Here is a 6,219-nt window from a genome sequence, read left to right on the forward strand (position 1 = left end):
GATTCCTTGATTGAGTTTAACTCTCGGAGTTGTATAGAGTTTGTTTATACAAATTGCCTAAGAAAACTTTGGTGGTGTATTTTGTTACCCCCGCGTTTTCAAACATGTTGAGTTGTTATATAAATATCATTAGATGGTTATTGATATTTAACTCATATGAAAGTCACATATGCTAGATGATTTATTATGTTCTGTAATCGGATTGTTTCGGTATCCATATGACTGGTTTTGTCTTTAGTATATTATGGCAGGTGATGGCTAAAATCATGTGTATACCTTTCTCATGTAAAGGTTTTTTTTGAATTGTTCTTTTGTTTTGAAAGGAATAACATAAACAGGGGGGAGTTCTACTTTTAAACTTACGCTTAATGGTATTTGTTTGTGGGGAGTATGGTTGTGGAAATTGAGGGAATAATTATTTCTGATAATTATTTTTTTGATAAGTGACGAGATCATTTTCGATTCTATGTTGGCTTATCGAATTTGGAAAAGGATTAATCTGGCTAATCGTTTTCCTGATAAATTACTAAGTTAATTCTGAACTTAGTTTGACTTATTGAAGTTAAGGACAATTATCCTGTTTAATCGGTTTATGATAAGTAACTAGATTTTTGTTTCAGTTCTAGTTTGGCTTATAAAATAGATACAATTATTTTTGATAATTGGATCCTTATAAGTAACTAAGTTCATTTTCATCTTAGTTTAGCTTATCCAAATAATGGAAATTCACTTCGGGTATTTATTTTTCCGATAAGAAACTAAGTTAACTACTTTTGGTAGTTTCATACTTAGCTTGGCTTATCGAAGATGGTATATTAGACCTACGATTCGCTTAGAATCTCATAGGTTGTATCAAGTTCTTCAAACTACTTGTTGTGTTTTTCGGACATCTGTCCTTTTTTTTTGTTGACAAAAAGGGGGAGACATATGTAAAATATAGAGTGATTTTCAATCACTTGAGAAATGACATATGTTTTGTAAAGTATGTATACAGACAGAAAAGAGATCAAGAACCGATCAAGGGGGATGAAAATGCGGGGGTACCAAAATACACCACCAACTTTTTCTTAGGAAACCTGTATGGACTAAGCTCAAATATAATTCCGAGAGTTACAACTTAATAAATCTCAATCGGGAATTGTATGAAGAGTTTATATCTCTTTCTCACACAATCAATATGTAAATGGAGACAAGTCCGTGAACCTGAATATATCGTGAGAGTACTTGGACGATTCCAAAAATCAATATCCAAGATCAATCAAGTTGTGCAATTATGATGGACGTATCTACTTTGATTAATTTACGTACAACCTGTGATATTTCAACTATAAATATAAACAATATAATGCGAAAAAAGAAATAACACAGGCACCAGAATTTTTGTTAACAAGAAAACTGTAATTACAGAAAACCCCCGGGACCTTGTCCAGATTTGAACATCAAAATGTATTAAGTCTCTACATACTCTAGCCTACTATCAAAACTTCATCCTGGAATGTAGTTGAAACAGAATCCACCGTCACAATAATTCAATTACAGTTGCACTCTTTACGCCTCTTTAATCTCGTAAGACTCTACGCAATTGATTCCCTTAGGTGACGTCCTTTACATCCTAAGAGTTGGTTCAACTCAGTTGAAGACTTTAAATCAATCTGCCTCCCACAGATAAGCATGTATGTGATTTTTGTTTTGATCAAAGATCAAGGTGAGATAGGAATTCAATTGCAATAGACAAAGTCTAGCAAACCTCAAAATCCGGTACTTACGACTCCCGAAGAGTAGCCTGGATTAATATTCACCTCACAAGTAAAACCTACTCTAATTTCAACAAATAATCGTTATAAAGGAATATACTTGTGGAATCACAAAGTTTGAGATGAAGAAACTTTGTGATTCCTATCTATCTTTCCTGATCGAAGTGAGACTCAACAATCAATAGCAAGAGATACACGAACTATCAAGATAAAGATAGTCGGATCTGGCTTCATGAATCCTTAAGCGAAGTCTTTTTAGGCGCTAAACCAAAAAAAGTTTAAAAGAGAGGGAGACTTTAGTTTACAACTAGGACACACAAGAAAGGTTTCGGGGATTCAAAGATCCCAGTTGCTTGAGGTTCTCCTTATATAGACTTTCAAAATCAAAGGTTGTTTTAGATTTAAGCTAAGGTAGCTTTGGAATCAAGCAATCAATATCTACCGTTAGATGAATCTTTGATTTGAAATTAACACAAAAAAATATACACTCTGGTGCATGTGAAGATATGTGACAGGGTAAGTACGTGTACTTACATCCAGTTCGTGAGTTATTTTGTCATGGTACGTGTACCGGGTTTGTATAGCCTTAAGAAAAAACGAGTTCAGGAGTTCACAGAACTTTTTCTGTATGCATACTAGGTATGTGTACCAACCTGAGTTCACGAGTCAACATAAATTTTTGGGTTTGCATACTCGATATATATACCAAAAATCACTGTCGAACTATAGCTACGCCGATACGTATACTGGGCATATGTACTGCGGCTCCGGACCTATAATAGTTGCGCCAATATGTAAGCTGGTACGTGTATTGCCCTGTATCCAGATTTATAGTAGTTCTATATCTCTCTAATAATCAATTTGAAACATTCCTGAATAACATCAATGATACATAACACTGTTCCAGGCTATTTTCAAATGAAAATCTTGGATCATAATTTAGGTCATAAAAAATAAATTTTTCTTAAACAAATTCATCAAGTATGAACAAATGTTCTTAAGCTTAGTCAACATATTTCGAAAATAATTAATAAGATGACTTGACTCGAAATTTCTGTTGTGCATGTAAAGTCCACTTTAGTCATGCGACATAGTATCATAGATAGAGAGGTACAAACTTGAGTAATAAGTGGTTCAGTCTTCACTTAACTTTTGTTGATGAAGTTTTCCAAAAGCTTCGGTTGATCTTCGCCTTCAAACAGTAGAATACAGTGATGTTTGGTACTCAACTACACACTTCTATCATAATCCGAGACCTGACTAAATGTAGACTAGAAATCAAGATATAGTTTTGATCAACTAAATCTGACAACAAGCTTGAGATAAAAATATTTGTGAGTTCGACCAAGCAATGCTCTGACAGGGGAGAAACATATCATGATGCGTAGTATTACATACAACGGAATTGGATAACAATTGTGTTCGGATTGTGTTCTTTTTGTTGTGTTATTACCGGCTCTCTATAATTTATGTTCAAATACCACAATAAGTAATTGTATTCGTGGGTTGCAAATATTCATCAAACTAGAATTGCTAATGTAAATCAAGTGAAACAAGAACGAAAGAAAGATGAGAAGAGAACGTGGGAGCTCTATCCCATTTTATTTCTTAGGAGTGTATTACATCCAACTAAGAACGGTTGTTTATAACCAAGACATAGAGTCGGTAAAAATAGGAAATGTATACGTGTTTACATTTAAACTTTGGATTAACCATTAAGTGTTTAAGACTTATCCTAATCTAGGTCGGTTTTCTTAACTGAAAGATATATCCCGCTTTTACTGGATTGTTCTGGGATGGAAATGGTGGGCCACCCATTTAACATGTGTTCACACAATACTCCCCCTTGGACCACCATTCTAATAACGTTGCCTTGTTAAAACCTTGCTGGTAAAACCCAATAGTACAAAACCCGGGCGAAAGAAAAATAGTACAATACTGGTAGTTTGAAAGTCATGGTGGTCGTCACGAATTTTCTCACCTTGTCGGAACTGTGTCAAGGAAAACCTTTGGTCGGAATGAGGTTGGTCGCCGCGAATTTTCTCTTTCGTTTAAGCTGCGTCAGGAAAAACTGCTTGGGAAAAAACCTGATCTTCGAGTGAGGCTGGTCACCGTCATGAAGTATTTTCTTTGAAAAAACTGCGCTAGGAAAACCACTTGGGACAAAACCTGAGGGACAAGAAATACTTCTTCTGTTTACATTGCGTTAGGAAAACCACTTGGGACAAAACCTAAGCGCCTGCGCCTGGAAAACCACTTGGGATAAAACCTGAACGCCAAAATCTCATAATAATTTAGACGTCAATGCAAATGTTACCTCGTTAAAAACCTCGTCTGGAAAACCACGTGGGACAAAACCAGACCAAAGGAAAAGAGTACAATGGACGTTGCCCGATAATGATGCTGGACACGAATATGCTGCCTCGTTAAAACCTTGACAAGGAAAACCCATCAGGACAAAACCTTAGTGAAGGAAAAAGAGTACAGCTCGTTTAAGTCCAGCCAATGATTCTACGAGTTTACTTTCCCTGAAGCATGACTTCTTAAAGCGGTTGGTGGTGCATATATTATGTAGCCTTACAAAAATTGTTTTACCATTTGCAGTTTATGGAGGATTGACTGCAGGTATTGCGCCGAGTGCAACACTATGTACACTTCGCATTTGGAAACTCCTTTTGCACACCAAATTCAGTTTGCCGCTTTAGCTTCAGGCATAACAATGAAAGGCCTTTTGTAAGCTCATTTTTACCGTAGAATCAATTTTTTTCCTTCAAAATTTTAACCTGCAAAAGCAAAAGTTTGAACAACAAGATAATGCATGCATTATATCTATGTATGGTATTTCTGGACCATAAATTCAACGTACTTATCAGATAGATTGATCGTTTCCCACTTTTGGGAATCAAAAACTAATGGTGCTAAAATTTAGTAGCACAATAAGTATCATGAGTATCAAAAATTGGATACTCTAATATCTACAGATAAGTTTATGCTAGCATATTCTCGAATTTCAAATCGAGAAAATATTCAATTTCAACAAGATCTCAATAGTTTAGTTTAAGCGTGGATTTCAGCGATCTCGAGGGCTTTTCAAGAAGCCAAGGATGATATCATCAATTCATCTAAATTTTAGCCTTTTACCATAAACATAAAACACACACAAGGATTGTTCACGAATTTCTCCTATAAGGTGATAATGACTTAATTTCAATCCTGACGTAGTTCACAAAGTCAGGTGGCTGCCTGAGTCAGAAACTTGAATCCCTTGGGGATTCATTTACAATCACCAACCATTAGTCATAACAAGATGCAATATGAGTCCTTCAGGGACTACCACGCTAAAGTGTATCTATATTAGGAGAATACGTTTAGTTTTACGGAACTAATCCTGTGGGTTCAAGACTTTAATCTTGTTCAAATGACGATTATCTCATACATATAATTATGATGCATTTGAAGATATGCGACAGGGTAAGTACATGTACTTACATCCAACTCGTGAGTTATTTTGTCATGGTACGTGTACTGGGTTTGTATACCCTTAAGACAAAACGAGTTCAGGAATTCACAGAGCTTTTTATATATGCATACTAGGTATGCGTACCAACCTGAGTTCACGAGTCAACATAAATTTTTGGGTTTGCATACTCGATATGTATACCAAAAATCACTGCCGAACTATAGCTACGCTGATACGTATAATGGGTATATGTACTGCGGCTCCGGACCTATAACAGTTGCGTCAATATGTAAGCTGGTACGTGTACTGTCCTATATCCAGATTTATATTAGTTCTATATCTTTCTAATAATCAATTTAAACATTCCCAAATAATATCAATGACACATAACACTGTTCCAGGCTATTTTCAAATGAAAATCTTGGATCATAATTTAGGTCATAAAAAATAAATTGTTCTTAAATAAATTCATCAAGTATGAACAAATGTTCTTAAACTTAGTCAACATATTTCGAAAATAATTAATAAGATAAACTTGACTCGAAATTTCTGTTGTGCATGTAAAGTCCACTTTAGTCATTCGACATAGTATCATAGATAGAAAGGTACAAACTTGAGTAATAAGTAGTTCAGTCTTCACTTACCTTTTGTTGATGAAGTTTTCCAAAAGCTTCGGTTGATCGTTGCCTTCAAACAGTATAATACAATGATGTCTGGTACTCAACTACACACTTCTATCATAATCCGAGACTTGACTAAATGTAAACTAGAAATCAAGATATAGTTTTGATCAACTAAATTTGACAACAAGCTTGAGATAAAAACATTTGTGAGTTCGACCAAGCAATGCTCTGACAGGGAAGAAACATATCATGATGCGTAGTATTACATACAACGGAATTGGATAAAAATTGTGTTCGGATTATGTTCTTTTTGTTGTGTTATTACCGGCTCTCTATAATTTATATTCAAGTACTACAATAAGTAATTGTATCTGTGGGTTGC

This window comes from Papaver somniferum, chromosome 8, assembly GCF_003573695.1.
Source record: "Papaver somniferum cultivar HN1 chromosome 8, ASM357369v1, whole genome shotgun sequence".
Classification (NCBI taxonomy): Eukaryota; Viridiplantae; Streptophyta; class Magnoliopsida; order Ranunculales; family Papaveraceae; genus Papaver; species Papaver somniferum.